Source organism: Mastigoproctus giganteus, chromosome 11 (assembly GCF_048544385.1).
Source record: "Mastigoproctus giganteus isolate SK-2022 chromosome 11, ASM4854438v1, whole genome shotgun sequence".
NCBI lineage: Eukaryota > Metazoa > Arthropoda > Arachnida > Uropygi > Thelyphonidae > Mastigoproctus > Mastigoproctus giganteus.
The window spans coordinates 11,874,053-11,893,609 of record NC_143585.1 but is presented as its reverse complement, the minus strand read 5'-3'; the positions used below and the strand labels follow the sequence as shown (position 1 = coordinate 11,893,609).

The 19,557-nt window shown below is 39.5% G+C and overlaps 1 pseudogene across 1 annotated transcript in view; it reads right to left on the bottom strand.

Annotated features, from left to right (window-relative positions):
• Positions 1-2,517: 2,517 nt before the first annotated feature.
• LOC150077714 (glycolipid beta-1,4-mannosyltransferase egh pseudogene) overlaps positions 2,518-19,557 on the bottom strand; it is a 57,313-nt pseudogene continuing 40,273 nt past the window's right edge. Inside the window, exon 2 of the transcript XR_016547618.1 lies at positions 2,518-4,031. The product of XR_016547618.1 is annotated as a glycolipid beta-1,4-mannosyltransferase egh pseudogene (transcript). The remainder of the gene's footprint in view (positions 4,032-19,557) is intronic.

Here is a 19,557-nt window from a genome sequence, read left to right as displayed (position 1 = left end):
TTTTAATATAAAGCACTAAATCGTTAATCGCGTCCTCAGTAGATTTGGATTTTCTAAAACCATACTGAAATGACAACTCAGTGTGGTGTAAATTCATGAATTCACTTAATCGCTGGATTCACAATATCGCAATGAATTCGCAAATGAATTCGCAATGAATTCACAATATCGCTGTTAGGTAACAGCGATATTGGTCGAAAGCTTCTGGGGCTTGTTTTTTCTTTATCTGGTTTTGGCAACAATTTCAGAAGGGCACATTTCCAGAAAACGTGCCTTCCAATAGACATTTGTTATACATATTAAGCAGAACTGGAGGGTGTATCTCTAATAACTTACTGATGTTGTTCTCAATTAAATCAATCAACGGAGTCTTAACAACATTTATCTGTTTATTGACTACAAGTAACTCCTCTGCTGTAAGAAGAGAGATATTCTCATCGTTGACATAATCTCTATTATCTGCTCTTATCTCACACTGCTCAAGAGTATCGTTGCTTACACAATCCTCGGGGAAACAGTTATACAGTAGTCCCCAAGGGTTACTGTTTCCTGCAGTTCTTACCAAATTCTGCCATGATCTTAACTTATGCTGATAAATAGCCCTATGATATTCCCTCCTTTTACACCTATATATTTCCTTATAATAGTTAGCCTCTTCTATATCACGAGACCTATATCTTTGAAATTGCTTCCTGGCCGAAAAAACATCTCGCCTTAAAATTTTCAATTGTTCAGACCACCATGGTACTTGCTTATCTGTGGCTTTCCTACGCCTAGCTGCATACTTCAAAGCTTCAAAAAGTACACTTTGAATATAAAATGCATATTCTGTGGCATTCATAGTGTTCAGAGCCAGATATTTATCATTAAATTAAATTCAATAAAAAAAATTAAATTAAATTAAATCCAATAAATCAATCGAAATCAATAACATTTCTCTTAATGTATATTCTTCCTAGATTTCATGCAGAAAAGTTAATAATTTCTGAAAAATCCAATTTTGATACTGTCATTTTCGATTAAAAGAATTGCCAGCGAATTGAACCTTGTCTCTGTCATGGACGATCGCAGTATGTTTTAATTAACTTGAGTTTACCGAAACTTCTCTCGCCAATTTCCACAGTTATAGGAATGGTTAGCATAATTCGCAATGCAATCCAGAAGTTTGCTATCATGTCTCACATTTTGTTTGAATTTATGGACTTCAAAATACCCAAAGCATTACCGGATACATTTTCAGGGAAAAGAACCACCGACGCCTCAATTTCCTGGCATAACTCTTCACCATTTATATCACATTCATTGATATCACCAAGTTTTATTTCAAGTTCTTTGCACCTTTTTAATAATTCATCATGGTCCATATCTTTTGATATTGTACAAAAATCCCCAATTATCGTAGAACTCTTCCATTTGTTAAAATCTTTCCGTGAGGGACATGATTGAATTGTCTAGTATTACATTAAAGACATTGTTTTGAAATCTTTTTTGTTCGCTTCATATCCATATCAAAAAAGATATGGATCAAGCATTTAATGTGTTTCTTCATAAATTCCCACCTATGAGCAAAAGCTGAAAACAATACGCAAATCTTTTGTATTACACCAAAAAATCTCTTAGAAAATGTTGTTCAATTTGCTATACTGTCCTCTATTACTAAATTTAAGAATGACATCTACAAAGCATAACAAAATGCTCGTGAGTTGCGCTTTAAAATTCTAGCCTTTTCAACACTTTTGTTTTTCATATTTTAGATGATAAATTAAACAGTCATAAGGCTGCCCCAAAATTCGGCGGTGAATGTATCCCTGTCCTGTAATTTAAAATAAAGAATTACAAACGGCTGGGAAAATAGATTTGGGCTATCTGTACTCCACTTCATAAATGATTTGGCACGTGGACTATCTACACTACTTTTTATTGCCACATCAATAATGGAGGAAAATTCAATGCATTTTTTGGGTATGAGTGACAAGCAAGAATATCTCGCATCCACGGTCGCCAGACTTGACAGCACCATACAATTTCTTACAGGAGTTGGGCTCTTCAGAAGACGTGCTGAAGTATCCAAGGCATGTTGGAGGACAAGCTACAATAACAGCACACTGTATCTCTACACTGTTTGCAATTATAGGCTCGTTTGGTTTTCTTTTCTTTCAGGATGAAAACCCCATCTTAATAATCAGTAAATGCATTAATAAAGTGTACATACGTATATCCACTATAAAAATTTGACAGAAAACAAACCAAAATTTTGAATATTCATTTATTTCCAAAATAGATAGGCGAATATCAAAAATCTTCGTATTCTTCTTACTGCACAAACAAGTAAATTTGTCAATCACATTATTTTGGGGCAGAAGATCAAGTCTAGAAGTTGTAACCAATATGTCTAGGGATCCATGGATGCCCGTGTTGTACACACTGCACTGCAAATTATCTGTTTTGGCTGTTATACGATCTCCATTCTAAATATGCAGTTGTTTAAGAAATAGTTTAAAATATCAAAAATTCGATGAAAGACAGATTAGTAAAAAAACACCAGATAATGTTTAGTTCGAACCGAACTCAGAGGTAGATGCGAGGGCGGATTAACGACTTGGCAATGGTTGAGCGTGACTGAGGAATCATTCACACAGCTGCAACTGGTTTGAGTTCTTTATTAACCACGTAGAACAAGTACTTATTTCCCAGCCATCCCCAGACCACGGCAATGTTTTCCAAAACCAGAGTGAAGGGAATTGTACACACAACCGCCACAGTGGCCAGCACACAGGTGAGGTAGCTTCTCCTGCTCAGAGAGAATGACTTGATGGCGCCGAATATAAGTAGATAGACGTTCACCGCTCCCACAAAGCAGGACAAGAAGTTCAGAATGTTCCCCGGGTGTAGAGGGAAACGTGGGGCGATGAAAATATTAGCGCAACTGAGAGGCATCGTGGCTGTCGCACTCCACGAGAATACGAGGAAGATTTTGTTCTTAATTGGAATAGAGGAGCTGCTGAGGACAAGAAAGATTCCTTGCATCCATCGTTTCCTCTGCTGGACGAAGTCCCACATTGTGAAGGGGCTGCGCTCCCACATCTCTCCCTCGATAAAGTCAAACCGGTACCCGTCCCTGTATGCGATCATGCCAAAGAAGCAGTCCTCGGCAACCGACCCTTTGGGACCGTGGTCATAAGTAACCTTTCTCTCGGCACTCACTTGAGACACCACGTAAGAACCCTTCCATCCGAACACGGGACGATGAAGTACTTTGAGCTGGAATCGCAACTTCCCCATATCGTCGGCAACTCGGGTGCAATCCGCCAACGTGGTAAACCAGTTGACGATCCCATCATTGACGTACGTAATCAATCCTTGGCCAAAATGGCATTCGCTATTGGACACGAAGTTGAGGATTCCCTTCACCGAGTTTGTAGTGAGGATGGTTTCTTCGTCTAGATGGACTATCCAATCGGAATCTGAGAGAATATTCACCTGGTCCTCTAGGCAGTACTGAAGTGCACGAGCTTTGTACATAGCCCCACTGCGACTTCGATAAGTGAAAGGCACGACCACCTCACGCACTTTGGCCTCCTTCTGTAAATGAAGCGGTGCGTCGGTCACCACTTCAATCACGAAATTCTCTAGCCCCACACTGACACAAGTCTGCATATTTCGTTGGACATTTGTCCTCACGAGCTTTGGGAAGTTCCCTTTGGTCACCACACGGAAGCATATGAAAGGCGCCTGGGCGGGGGAATTCCGAAGCTCGACCTTGTCGTTGAAGGCGTTGAAACCGAGAAGCCCCAACACCGCGCAGGTAATCTGAGGAAGGGACAATAGCACGAGCAGGCGAAGAAAATACAGCATGGACGCTCCTACATAACCATATTCCGATACCGCGTCAATGTCTTCTTGCTTGATTGATGATAGTGGGATCCCTCCAGAGGTGATGAGAACGAAGAGGACAACGGAAAGGCACAGGCAGCAATGTAGCAGGTGCTTGATTTTGCTCGACGAGCTCATTCTGCTGATGAACAACAAACCTGAAGTGAAACACACGACTTGTAATTATTGGAATAAAAAGAAAAGCAGTCTTATTCGTATTTATATGCATTGATAAAAACAGCATTGAAATGTCAAGAAAATAATAACACATTTATATACATTTTATTATAATTATTTTATAAATTTATATACAAATTATATTTTAAATAAATACATTTATACTACACATTACTAAATTGCCTAACATAGTCATAAAGATCCATAAAGTCAAAAGTTGATGATTTTACATTTGGCTTTATTACTTTCATTGCTTTTTATACGAAAAAAAAAAAAAATATATATATATATATATATATATATATATATATATATATACACCATTGCTATTTTAAAAGAAGATTACACAATTAACTTTACAGGATTATTACACAATAAACATAGAACAGTTTTAATGGAGTTTTTAAAATTTTTATAACAGCTCTGAAATCATACTGGTTTGAAGCGTATTATGGCAATATAAGTGCGTGTTCAGGAACACAATTTAAACCGAATTGAAGGTACCAGCGGAAACTGTGGTGTGATTTTATTGAATTGTTCGGCACTAGGCCATTTTCTTTTGAGGAACCTTGTTCAACTCCCTTTAGTGTCTTTCTTGTTCCTGTGGATTGCTCCTGCGGTACATTACATTCATTAAAATCGTGTCTTAAGTAGGAAGGAGAAGAATTTCCGCTTTATATGGACGTCACGTAATTCTTCTCAAAGGTGAGTTGATGAAAAAGCCGCATTGCCTAAAAATTACTATGGTTGCAAAACTGGTGCATAGTTCTGAACGTGCTGTCCATATATGAGGCTTTTGTAAACTAGTGTCTTTCACTGATCTGATATTTCGACAGCCCGGTACCACCCACATGGAAGGGTATCTCATAAATTCGCTTGTAAGTGATATTCTTGTGGATGCCAAAAGTCATGAGACACTTGCAGTTTCAGCTTAAAACGGGTACAGGGTAATTTTGTTTTAATAATTGTACTATTTCTTTTCTTTTCACGACGTTATATTTCTCGTGTCCATAAGATCATTACTCTGTATTTGAAAGGTTTGGAGATTTGGTTGGCAACACTGAATACGTTCCAGTTGTCCTGGAGTTCTTTGATGAAATTTTTGATAGCAGGGTGGTCAGCCCATTCGAGTGTTGCTGTTAGAAAAGGACAGTGTGGCCTCCAGTGTAACCTGTAAACACCCGTGTGACTTTATCTTTGGGATTATTCAAAGACTGATTTCGCCGAAGAATCTCTGACGCAGTCTTTTTTGGTTGGATTAATCGTGGAAATGTGCTCCTGTTCTTAAGATTATTTAAAGTATTTTAAGCCACCCCCTGCTATAAAATTATGTGCTTCTTAAAGATGAAGTGTTGATGAGTTGTTGGGTTAAATTTTGGGTGTCGGGATCGTGGGGTTGTGCTGATATCATTGAGTGAAGTGCTCTTTCATTATTTGAATACTATACATAGGAATACATATAGTTATCACTGGAATATATACCGCTGTGAAATTTCCCATAGACTTAGCATTAGGCCATAGACTTTTCATGGGAGAAAAGGCTACCTGAGAATTGTTTAAATATATCCATGCAGATTAAAAACCACACAAGTGCCATCTCAGTAAAACATAGTACTGAATATAATTAAATATAATATAATTCAAAATATACATATTTTGAAGTAGGGTGATTATCTTTCGGGATATCTTGAAGGAGAGAAATCTATCCAGCTATAAAATTATTTATTTATGGCTTTTTTTTTTCTTCACTAAAACATACACTCTTAAACATGGATACGGATTTGGGAAAAACTTTAACTAGACATTCTGACGTAGAGAATTCGTGTTAAGGATCATAGTTAGTGGATTCGGTGAGGAGAAAGAAATCTCCAGACAATGTAAAACAGTCTTAGAGGTTAAAAAAAAAAAACGAAAACCCCTAAAACGCCCAGACTGTTTGTTCCTCGGTTGGACAAAGATAAAGACAAGGATAAGGATAAAAATCCTCATGTGTGGGTGGAAGAGTCTACCCCATCGATAGAAACGGATGTCAATCTTATTACTTCTACGATTAATACGGATAATCAAAATAGTTCTAGTGAAAATGATGTGGCTCAGGATTCGTCATTTACCGAGGGTTTGGACCTTGGTGGGTCCATAGAGGCTTCTGCTGTGTATGCAACGGTAGCCAAAATCCGAAAGGCTTTGGGAGAGTTTGTCAGCTGATTCAAGCAAAGTAACAAAGTTGGCCTCAAATCGCATCCATAGTTTGTGGGAAGATTTGGAGGCAGTCACAACAGCTTTATTGATTGACAGTGAGCGATTAAAAGCTAAATCAACGGAACTAGAAATTCTAGCAAATTATTTTGATCAGCTAATGGAGAAACGGGCAGCTCCTCACAGATTATTTGCTGATGCAGTTAGGCAGAATTTGGTCTGTGAGAATTCTAGTGGTGATACTATTGTTAGGGAGGCTAGTGTGAGGCGCGCAATGGGTGTTGCAGCTGCAGATAAGGCTGTGCCTGTGTCCTCGGTTAGTCCTCGTGGTATTTCGGACCCTAAAAACATTGTTATACTTAGACCTACAGAAAATTCCGCTTTGGCTTCGAGCCAAGACGTCAGGAATGCAGTGGCAGATGCAATTAAGAAGGATTATAAGAATATGAAGATTAAAAATATTCGTCTCCTGAGGAATAAAGGGGTTTTATTAGAAACCACAAACTCAGAAGATGCAACTAGGATAGGGAATGTTTCAGCTTTAAAGGAGGTTGGTCTATCGATCGAGAGGCTTAAAATGTCAGACCAACAGTGCTTGTATACGTGGTGCCCAAAGAATTTACAAAGGATGAAATCATGGAGGATTTATACTATAAAAATTTTAAAGATTATGAATTTACCCAGGATGAGGTAAAAGATGAAGTAACATTCAGATTTAATTATGGATCTGGAACTAATGCAACTAATTGGGTCATTGGTTTCAACCCTCGATTATATAAATGCTTGTTTCATAATGAAAGAATTTTCCTTGGATTCGGTTCCCATAGGTTTCGGAAATTCACGGTGATGAACAAGTGTTTTAGATGTCTCTGTTTTGGACATGGTGCACAGACATGTTCACACAAGAATGTTTCTTGTGGTCACTGTGCTAATGGGGATCATATTTTCGCTGAGTACCCTCACAAGGAGGACCCTCCACAATGTATTAATTGTAAGAGAAGAAACAGAGATTGTAATCACTCCGTAAGGGACATTAAGTGTCCTGAGTACATGAGAGTAGTGGAATTGGCAAACATGCGCATCAATCATGGATAATAACTCCTTCTCTGATTTTACCTCTGGAGCTTTGCAAGGACATAGTGATTTAAAATTTTGCAAATAAATGATCAGCGCTGTCGGGCAGTTGCTGATGAAATAAGGATTATTGCCTTGCATTGTTTGTATCCAGGAGCCATTTTATTCCTCACAAGTGGGAGGGGCAGCCCATAAGATTATGGGTTTTCCTTCTTCTACTAGAATAGTAGAAGCTGCTGTTTTTGCAAGAAGAACTGTTCTTAGAGCCTTTCTTTGAGAGGCAAACCCGCCTAAAGCTCAGGAGTACTATGTGAACTCTCTACATGGAAATCGCCTTGAGGAACTTCTATAGCCCTATTCTACAAGCTCGGATTACTAGGGAAGAAATTAAATCAGACTATATATTTCCTGAACAGTTAGACTACTGGACAGTCTTTACCATTGTATAAAACAGAAATACATGTAACTATTGGTAAGTAACAACTAATGTTGCTGTAAAACGACTGTAAATAATTCTCAAATTCTTTTGCTAGAACTGATCAGAGAGAGTGGTAAACCTCACTGGAATATAAATAGTGCAATCAATGTTAACAGTTTATTTCCTTGTTAATGCTAAACTTAAAAGGGTAACTGATATATAATGCTACTGATAACTGCAGGTCTTTAAAAATGTTTGTCCTGGCTGGGTGACTTCAATGGGTTTTTGGAGCTCCAGTCTTGGTTTTTTTTTTTTTTTTTTTTTGCGGCTCTAAGGCCTGGACAGCCTGGGTGCGGGATAGCTGGCACCCACTGGTATTGCACTACCTCCAGTGGGTGCGGGATTTGTGCACTTTGGCATGTAACAGGTTAAAAAAAAAAAAGAAAAAAAAGGAAGAAAGGGGAACTCGGCTACTCGTGCCTGGGGACAGGTACCAGGCAGCAGCTGCCCAGGTGTTGGCTGCTCCTTTGCAGAGGTCCTACATTCAATATAGATCCACTAGGTGGATATGGGCTATGCCTAGGGGCCACCTTTTATACCAGAACACACACATGTGTTTTGTACTGTGTTTCCTCAACTGTATTCTGAAAAAAAAAATATATATGCTAGGATAATTATATATGAGAATGAAAATGTACATAAAATTGTATATAAATTGTCGTATATGTTTCTTGAGATTGTACATAATATTTGAGTGTGTAAATAAATGAAAAAAAAAAATGACGCAGTCTTGTGCTGATGGAAGTAATTGAAGATGAAATTTTGTGTCGGAGAAACGTTGGAGCACGTTCTTCGCAACTATCGACATAACGTGTCACACAGCGACTGTGACACATATTGAGAGACACGCAGGACAATTTGAATATGTTGGGGCATGAATTTCCTACCTCCTAAGATTATTACATACCGTTCTCATTAATTTTTGTTTCTAAACAATATTTTGTTCTTCACATGAATAAAAAAAAAATTCCCCGACCTATATATATTCGTTTTTAATTTGTTTCATGTGACAATTATTAATTATATCTGAAACTAGGCAATCAAATTAAGTTTCAGCAAGAAATAAGGATTCACAATAGGAAAGACTAGATCCATGTCACGGATTTGGCAGCTCTGGAAAATATAATTTTGAAGAATCAACTCCCAGCACCTGCGCTTGATGTTCGAGTCATATTTCATTTTAAATATTTAATGTGAAGAAATTGTAATTGTATCGAGACAAATTTCAAATTATAGATAGCGTATTACAATTTTGTTTAATTTTAGAACTTGAGTGCCAATATCCTAAGCAGAAATTTTGAAATGCATTCTCAATTGAGTACAACGTAATTAGCTTCAGCATGTCCTTCAGCTTCTTCATGTGACAACTTCACCTGAAATTAACAGATTCCCATGAAACTTTATTTAGCTTATTTAGAAAGATCCAACAAATTTATTAAATAATATTTTTCCATATGTATACACACATACACTGACTATGACGTTGCATCAGCAACGCACCCTTAGGGATCAGTGGACTGGTGTGTAACGCTGGTGAAGGCTCAAAGTCGAGAACTGTTGATATAACATTGTAGTTCGCAAACATGACGATTAGTTTTTGAGTTTCTGTGAGGAAGAATGTGTCGGCGTTTAACCATGTTGACTGTTGACCCAAAGAACGGGACATCGGAGATCTCTCCCACTCTGCTTATTGAACTGTGTCGTATATAAACTTTGTAAAGACCAGAGTACGAGTTAATGTGCGTTTGTGTAGTGTTTGTGATGGGTTGTGTTGTTCATTTGACCTCTTAGACGGGGGGCGGGCAGTGGAATCCCATCGACCCTCTGTTGCCCATTCATCGGCGCATGTAGCAGGGACAGAAAGTAGGGACGAATGTTCTTAGGGGGAAAGAACAAGAAACGTAGCGTCAGCTGTTATGATCGGTTGGTGCTGTTTGGGAGCAACGATCCGCTGGTCGTGAGCGATGGAGGCTCTTCCCGATTAATGCCTTTTGCTACAATTGTGATCATTTGCCGAATTTCAATACAAAGGTGGCCTTGACTCCAGCATCAGCAACAATCTTTCCACATTGTGGCAAGACAATGTCAGCAGTCAATTGTGGTGTATTTTGATCTCACAGACTAGCAACGAGCCAGTATCAACATTTCCATATAATAATAAGATTCTTTATTAACATAAATTTTATACAATAGTGATTCCTTACACAGAAAGCCAGAGGAATCTTACAATTTGTTGTTTATACAAGTGATTTTGTTTTATAAAAAAAAAAATAATAATAATAACTAAATAATAATTAATAGATCAAAGCAAAGATGATAATCGAAATGTAAAAATGAAGTAGTAATTACAGCGAAAAAGGACTACAAGTTGAGCAGAACATGAAATGACATCGGTTAACTAATTTAAGATCGGCACTTACATAAATGTCCTTTACAAACAGCAAGATAGGACAACATGCCATCGCGATATGCCTTGTCTCAATAAGGCCGCCGTAGCCTAGTGGTCAGGGGCGCGGGTGCATAAGTACACGTGCCTTGAGTAACCGGGGTTCAAGCCCGTGACTACTCAATACGGTGCTGTTTCTCTTGTATTCTGTCTATCTTGTGAACTCCTCTGACCGTTTGGTCGTCTCGGAGTATAAACAGAAAATTTATTTATTGTCTATAGTCCCCAGGTCGATGTCGATGTTGAGCGAGTTATATCACGTCATGACGCAAGGTCAGTAATCTAATCAAGTCGTGGTTTGTCTCTGAAGGGACCCTGGAAATGTCCTGGGCCTTCCCACAAGACCAGGCCCTTTAGTTACCCTCTCAGGGAGAGGGTAAACTCCCGGGGCCTGGGACAGAGTTGTTGCATTATCTAATTAATTAACAGCTGTACCAGTTGAGACTGGGCTAGTCGTTGATTATCACTTTTTAAAACAAATACTATTTGGGCATATTCAACCAGGGCTTTGCAAATGTTTTGTTCTGTTATGAAAAGATATTGTGTCTTTTGTAAGTGGGCCAATTGTGCGTTAATTAATAATTTTTTTCATTGGCATAGTTTGGGCAATCTTAAAGCATATGTCCTGAAAAAGACCTCTGAGGTTGGGAAAATTCATATTTTGGCAATAAATCAGCACATACACCAACCATAAGAATAAGTATTTTACTGTAACTAAAATATTTACAAATTAAAATAAAAATTTACAAAAACTGCTATTATATTATATTAAATTAAATTATGTACATGTAAAAAACACATTAAAACTGTGATAAAATCCTTGCGATAAAATACACTAAAATAAACCGGATTAAAAGCGATAAAATCTCTGGAGCTTTCGGAAGCATCGGCTTCCTTCCTCAGCAGTAACAAAACTTCCTGCAGCACGTCCTTATATAACAGGCTCACGGTACTTAATACACGTGGTGCAATCGGCACATGGTCTGAACTGGAAGCGGAAACAGTTCGGGAACGTGTCAAGCAAACCCATTCATCCGTACTTAGGATGATAGCATCAAACAGAGGATGCATACGCATACCTCTGTACCTATTCATAATATTGTGGTCGGATGAACAGATTCGTAGGCTCTCAAGCCATTTACGGTTCCAGAACCCATGCGCTCGATCCACAATAACCGCAAAAAAAAAAAAAAAAACCCGCTGATTACAATAAGTCTGCTGTGGCCGAACATTTCTGGGAGAAGCAGCATCAAATCTCCCAAGAGGTGCGGTTTGGGAGAAGCAGCATCAAATCTCCTCATCATACGATTTTCGCACGTGTGCACAGAAGGTTACGTGAGACTGGCTGTTTCACGAGAGGTACCATGAATCGAGAGCGAACGATGAGGACGCCAGACAATGAGGAGAATGTCCTACGTCTTGCAGAAGGCAATCCGTGTACGAGTACTCGAGCGATAGGCCAACGATTAGGTATTTCCCAATCCACTCTATGGAGGATACTGTCAACAAACCAAATGAGTTCATACCATCTGCAACGCGTCCAATCATTGGAGCCTGCGGATTATCCACTCCGGAGGACTTTTGCTACTTGGTTTCTTCAACAGAAACGGTTGGCAAATGCTGACTTCCAGCGGGATCGCTGTTCACGCGACCTCTCGTTCAACGTCCTCTACCGCATGACGAAGGCATTTCGGACCCTGCAATGCTATGAGATTCCGATTCGTCTTTGTGCCCCCTACACCTCATGCAAGTTTGTCGCACTGGTAATAAATCACCCTATATATCTCGCTACACTTGTGGATTCATTAAAAAAAATCAGCAATTTGACTTCGTTGATATTAAGACAGGTTGCTATTTTCTTCTTGTACCTTTTTACATTACCTCTCAATATACGCGGTCTCAATTCTAATCTCAACGATGTCTATTTCCACTTGCAGTCTGCCAAACCGCATGTACTTTTTCTGAGAGAATCTCAGTTATCGGTTGATTCAACTACTGCTCATCTCAGATGCCCAAATTATTCGCTGTATGATTCCTTTCGCCTCAAAGGTGGTACTTGTGCATATGTCCGTTCGGATATTCCCAATCAGAGACTTGGTAATTTGGAATCTCCTCTTTACGATCTTCTCTGGTTAAAATTTCTCTAACACATTGTGTCAAATACATCTGTTGTCTCTACTGTTCTCCCAACTCAATTAATCACTTGGGGTTCTTGGACTTCCTCTCTTTGTAACTTGACTTTCTTCAGTCCAACTTTCCTAACAGTGAGGTAATTTTCCTTGGTGATTTTAATGTTGGTGATGATGTTTCCGTTTTCTAGTCTCACCGGCACAGCTAGTCAGATGCTGAGGTTTTTCCAATTTCTAATGACCTTGCACAGATTGTTCATTTACCTACAAGAATACCGGACAATCCTAATCATACAGCCAGCACGCTTCATCTTTTTCTCACAAACAACCTTTCTAAGTACACAGTCGAAGTGGGAGGTCCTTTAGGCACCTCAGATCACAACTTGGTGATTGTCTCTTTTCCAATGGAGACTTTATCTCATGGCTGTTCCTAGCCTTGTGTTGTTTGGCATTACAAGAATGTAAAATGGGATGACCTGTGAGTTTTCTTTTCTGCTTCTCCTTGGTCGGATTATTGTTTCAAAACTTCTCATGTCAACGTTTGCTCAGATCGTGTCAGTGAAATTGTTCTTGCAGGAATGGAATCCTTTATCCCACACTCCACTTTAAAATCCCGTCCTTTATCTAAACCTTGGTTTTCCAATAAATGTGCTAAGGCTGTTCAAGAGAAGAACTTTGCATATCGTAATTGGCTTGTTTCAAATTCTTCAGTTTCATTTTCTGCCTACACCAAAGCTCGCAACAATTGTAAAGCAGTTATTAATCAGTCCAAACTAGAGTTTGAACAGGCTAAGAGTAGAAAACTTGCTTCTTGCCCTAATGGTAGCCGAGCATTCTGGTCTCTTGCCAAAGCTATTGGCCACAACTTTTGCCCATCTCTGCTCCCACCTCTGTCCAAACTAGATGGTTCTGTTGTCACTTCAGCCGAGGATTGAGATGACCTGCTAGCATCCCATTTTTCTTTCAACTCATGTATTAATGGTCTTGGTAAAACATCTCCCACCATTCCCAACACGCTCCATTAAATGCGTCCTGTGGTCTTCCGTCAAAAGGATTTTGACGCATCTTGATGCTAAGAAAGCTCCGAGTCCCAAGTTATTTCTCCACTTGTTCTCAAAACCTGTGTTCCAGAACTTACTCCTGTTCTTTGCGGACTTTTTTCACTTTCTTATTCCAAAGGTGTTTTTCCTTCTGCTTGGAAATTTGTTCATATCCAGCCAGTTCCTAAAAAGGGTGACAAATCCCTCCCATCCAATTATCGTCCCATTGCAATTACTTCTACTTTTTCTAAAGTAATGGAGAAATAAATTAACCGCCAACTGTTAAACTACCTAGAAACCTTCCGTCTGATTAACGATCGCCAGTATGGATTCCGTCAGTGTCGATCCATTGGTGATATTCTGGCTTATCTTACCTATTTATTTGCTAATTAAATGGAAAAGTTCGGTGAAACACAAGCAGTTGCTTTGACATCTGAAAGGATTTCGATCGTGTTTGGCATAAAGTTCTTCTAAACAAGCTTCCATCTTATTGTTTTCCAACTGTTTTTTGTAATTGGTTAACCAGTTTCCTCTCCGATCGCTCACTGAGGGTGATGGTAGATGACTTTCTGTCTTCTAACTTCTCCACTAATGCCGGTGTCCCCCAAGGTTCAGTTTTTCCCCCCACTCTTTTCCTCTTGTATATTAATGACCTTCTTCCACTGACTGGAAATCCTATCCATAGTTTTGCCGATGATAGCACATTCCATTCCACTTTACATTTTGAGAAACCTTACCCTGCTCAATCAGCTACAACTTCTCGAAAATCTGCTACCAGTTCCTTAAATGCCGGTCTCCAGGTAATTCTCCATTGGGGCAAAGACAATTTAGTTGATTTCAATCCTTCTAAAACTCAGTCTTCTCTTATGGTCTTGCAAAAAGGATTCTTCTGATTTCTCCAATTTCTAAGCAAAATGATATATCTCTTTTTGGGGATTACCTTGACTACTAATCTCTCTTGGCACAAGAACATTACAAATATTGCTTCCTCTGCATCTAAAAAACTTGGTTTTCTCTTTCGTTCTCGGTGTTACTTTTCTTCCAAACCGCTGCTCACTCTGTACAAATCGCAAGTCCGCCTACGATGGAATATTGTTCCTACATCTGGGGGTGGTACCCCCAAAACCTCTCTCAGACTTCTTGATTCCATTCAGAAGAGGGCAGTTAGGTTAATTAATGATTCATCTCTAACAGAGTCCCTCCACTCGCTGTCTCCTAGACATACTGTTTCTGCTGTATGCCTCTTCTAAAGATACTTCCATGGGCATTGTTCTTCTGAATTGGCTTCTATAATTCTCGCTCTCTCTTTCAAAACAGTCCAAACACGTGACGCCACCAGCCAACATCCATTTACTGTCCAACTTCAAACCCACAGAACCAACTTTTCATCTTCCTCGTTCATTCATTCAATTGCCGTTTTCTGGAACAACCTTCCTTCATACGTATTTCCTGAAAATTACAATCTACAGAAGTTCAAATCCAATGTCTTCTGTGGTCTTTTCAACCTCCAACCCAACACAGTACGAAGTATTGCAGGTTCTAATACCTCTCGTGTTTGGGGGTTACATAAAAAAAATAATGAAAAAAAAAAATAAATAAATAAAAATCAGCTTATATCGCCATTTCCGCATAGCACTACACGCAAAAATCAAACACAACAACAACAAAAAAAGTATGCTCATAAATACATCATACAGCGATTGCAAGGTATTTCCATTATTTTCTTCAATCCTGTATGTGAGAGAGAGAGAGAGAGAGAGAGAGAGAGAGAGAGAGAGAGAGAGAGAGAGAGAGAGAGAGAGAGATGTGATTAGTAGGCATCATACATCGCGGACACAAAACCTGCATCACCTTAAAAAAAAAGTAATATTTGGAGTGAAACGTATAAGTTATTTATTTTTATTTTTTTTTGCCCAGAGTGGAAAGTTGAGCTGTCCACCATGGAACTGTAGTATGCTTGCTAATTTGCTTCTTATCGGAGCGTTCTGTAGCACGAAGTAAGGCAATGTGTACATAGAATGCATATTCTGAGGCATTGAACTGGTTCAAAGACCGGCGAGTGCCAACGTTAAAATCCTGGTGAATTGAAAACATAAATAAAGGACATTTGGTGGTTTTGATAGAAAATCTTCTAAGATCTTTTGGAGGAGGAGAAAGGGGGGTACCTGTAGTATTTGGAAGGAGAGACACCTTAAAAGTGATTGCTCGGTGGTCACTGTTTGTGCAGTCAGTATGTATGGTCCAATCAGAGATCCTCGAGCACATGGCGGACGTTGAAATGGTTAAATCAATGTTTAATTCTCTGTGGACGTTTGAGAAGTTGTGCGGTTGTTTGGGTAAGTTGTGCAGATTTAAATTGTAGGTGAATAAAAATTCCTCGAAAATCCTACCTCTGTTATCCAAGACACTGCTGAACCATAAGAAAGATTTTGCGTTTCAATCAGTTGTAATTATTAAATATGTGGGATTTAAAATAGCAAACACCTGTTCTAGATATCTTTGTGATAAATTAATATCTGCTGATGGTGGACAATATAGTGACAGTAAGTAGAACGAGAAAGTTGATGTAGAGTCTAAAATACAGGTGGAATTTTGATTACAGAAGCCAGAGATAACCGTGATATCCAGCTTGTTGTTGAATATGACGATGGCAGATTTAAGATCTGCTGCAGAGGACTGGATGATTTTTGTAGTCATGGGATATTCCATAACTTTGGAAGATTGCCCATAAATGTGCTTAGAGACATAAGGTTCCTGAATGCATATAATATCAAATAAATTTTTTGGTGCAATGAGCCTGATCTCATCAGCAACGCATCTAGAGTGTTGTGCATTGATCTGCATGATTGTAAGTTGGAAGGGACAGTCTGGTTCGCTGCCTAGCTATGCAGTGAGAGGCACACTGTCCGTCCTTATTCTCGTGATCGCTTGTACCGCTGGTTGTTCTTTATGATTGCCAAGCGATGGCATTACCAAGAGACCTGCGGGCCAGATATCTGTGTTTAGATATCTTTCTATATTGGGACTTTTGATCTTAATCCGGAAAGAGGAATAGGACGGATGCCTGGTATGGACGTTTATGGGAGTACCTGGTATATTGAGCTGCTTCACAAGGGTTTCAATTTGTTCTACTGTTGTTTCCGGACACAGTCGACTTATAAAAATGCTGGAGGGCCTTGCCCTCCTTCCTCTACACTGCACCGTTTTAATACCCAGTGTGTTAGGGTTAGAGCCAATAACTGCGTCACGATTATGAGCTGCTTGGGTGAAAAAGGTCGTGTCTTGCTTGGAAGTAACGTTACTGTTGATAGGTGCCGATTTCATTTTCCATGCTCTTGGTTCAACTGTCTTCTTGGAACTACTTTCAAACGGCATGTTGTGACCATCGGTTGTATTTGTTGCATACTGTTCGTTGTTGGTCGGAAGTAATGATGTTGTATGTTTTGCTGCAGATATCTCGATTTAGGCTGTTTGGATTTTTTGTAGTTCAGTTCTGAACCTCTGACGGCCGCTTTAGTTGGTCTTCTGATGCATTATTTTTCCTTGTGCAGCTGGTAACTGGTGTGTAGTCTGGTTCGGTCTTTTTAGCTGAAAGGATCTATCACCTCTTAATAAGGAATCTGGAGTTTTTCTTTGTGTGATTTTTTTGATAAATTCTAAATAGTCAGAATTCCTTAGCATTTCTTCAAGAGGACTAGAGACCTCAAGAGCAGGTTTATTATTATTATTATTCGGCACCTTACGTTGCTGCGGTACAGTCTCACTAGGCGCGGAAGAGATAGGATCTGATGTTTGAGTACCCACTTCCCTTTTGAGTATGGCTTCCTTTTCTTTTGTTGAGCTATTCGGGGTTCTTGGGTATGTTTCAAGAGTATCGGCTATTCTGTTAATGCCTTCAAGTATCATTTCAAAGCCCTTTGTTTCATGCCCTTCTCTGTGCAATATTAAATCCTCAATTTTCTCGAGACGTTGTACCCAGTTTTCTAGTTTTTTCCCATTGGCAGAGATATTTTTTTTTTTACATTATTTATCTCGCTAATACAAGTGGCATGAAATTCTGAATTTTTTTCTTTTTTTATCTCTGTTTTTGCTACCGGGTTCAAAGATCGCAGAGGCGCCTCCGTAGCCAGGTGGGAAGGAGCAGCAGTGCGTAGCACATGCTTCTTGATTATACCGGTGTTCGAGCCCGTCACCACCGACTGCGGAAAGGTAAGGAATGACCATCCCATATCCCGGAGCAATATGGCCTTAGTTGCTAATGCTCCTAAAAACCAAATAACAAAACAAAGATTGCAACAGATTGTGGTTTATGGTCTTCTGTGTGGGTTACTGCTCCGGGCGTCCTCGGTTCAGGTATGCCGTCCGAATCAGGCGGTCCAATAACTGTAATGTTATTTCGCGTATTCTTTGCTTTTCTAAGTGTTTTCTTCCTTGTGGTTTTCCTGTACGGAAATCTGAAAGTGCCGGTGGGGGAGTTATTCCTAGAAACGCTAGAGTTACATTTAGTTGGCCGAACACCGGAAGCACGTTTTGGCTTGTCACTTAGACGTTTTAATTGTGCACATTCCTTTCGTGGGCAGGTAGAAGATTTAGATTTCTTCATTGTTAGGCCAAATGGAAATTTCCAGACAATTGTTTACAAGCCCTAAGGATACTTGTAAGGTAGATCTATATTTGTACTTGGAGGAAAATTCCTAAGAGAATTGATTGGATTATCCCAACAGCAGGGTTGATACTAGCACTTTTGACCTGGAAGCCTATTGTTCCAGAATTCTGGCAATCAGCAGTAACATTATCGGCCGTCTAATATTAATTTTAAAATTGAAAATTGCACTGTACCTGTTACATGTGGAATTAAGTGGAAAGGACTGACGTACTTTAGCTTACACTTCCTGGATTCCGTAGATATCCAATATGGATCAGTTTGGTGAAGCTAATACTAGAACATAGTAACTAAACTGGGAGCACACGTACATGCGACCTGACGCTGGCAAACCGCAATCACGTATCGGATATTGTTTGATTGAGTCATTTTGTTTGTCGCAAAGCAAAGGTATCGCGTCAGATAACGCTTGTATTGTATCTGACAGTAATTGCGTCAGCCGTTTCTCTGCGTTTGAAGTGGATACACAATCATTAGTATCCTGTTTTGCGGAGGTGTAACCATGGCTCCATATGTTCAGTTCATACCAAGAAAAAAAAAGTGTAGCTGTTGCTCTGTCCCAGGAAGGGCGTGTTATCGCTGATAAAATAGTCTACCACCAGGCAACAGTAATCCCGGTACTGAAATTAAAGCGTGAAACCGGTTATGTGAAGAGAAAACCTGGATCAGGCCGTAAGAGAGTGACTACGCCTTCCCAAGGTCGATATTTGAAACGGCTATGCCTTCGTAATCGCCATGCTAATGCTCCTGATCTAAAACTGGACTTTGAGATGGCCTTTGGCGTTGAAACAAGTGCACGAACTATCCAAAGACGGCTTTCGGAATGTGGTCTGCATGCATGCCTCTCGGCCCAAGAAGAAGCCTTTGTTGACCCAACAAATGAGGAAGAGACACTCTTGGGCTAAAATGCATGTTTTGTGGATAAAAGAGCAATGGGACACCGTCATCTTTTCTGACGAATCGAAATTCAACCTGCATGGCTCGGATGAGAAGCGATACGTCAGAAGACGAAAATCAGAGGCATACCATCCTGACTGCATAACACCGATTGTAAAGTTCTCCCCACCCGGTCAAATGATCTGCGGATGCATAAGAAGCAAAGGGGTGGGGCGAATTAAGTTTATTAACGGAACTGTATATGCAGACGGCTACATTGCTATCTTGGAGGAGTGCCTGAAACCCGTTATTTATTACACAGACGTCCAAAACTGCATTTTTCAACAGGACTTAGCACCTTGCCACACAGCAAAAAATTGTAAGTTTTATTGCTGTTTAGATTTAATGATGAATTTGTCTTCTTGTCTCACAAGGCTTGAAACATACACCAATGTTTTCCCTCGTCTTTCTCCCTTAAAGTGCAGTCAAACCTCAGAAATGCTGGCATCACAATGTTGGACTGGCCTGGCAACAGGTCAGATTTGAACCCTATTGAAAATTGCTGGTACATAATGCCGTCTAAAATTTCTCAGATGAAGCCAACA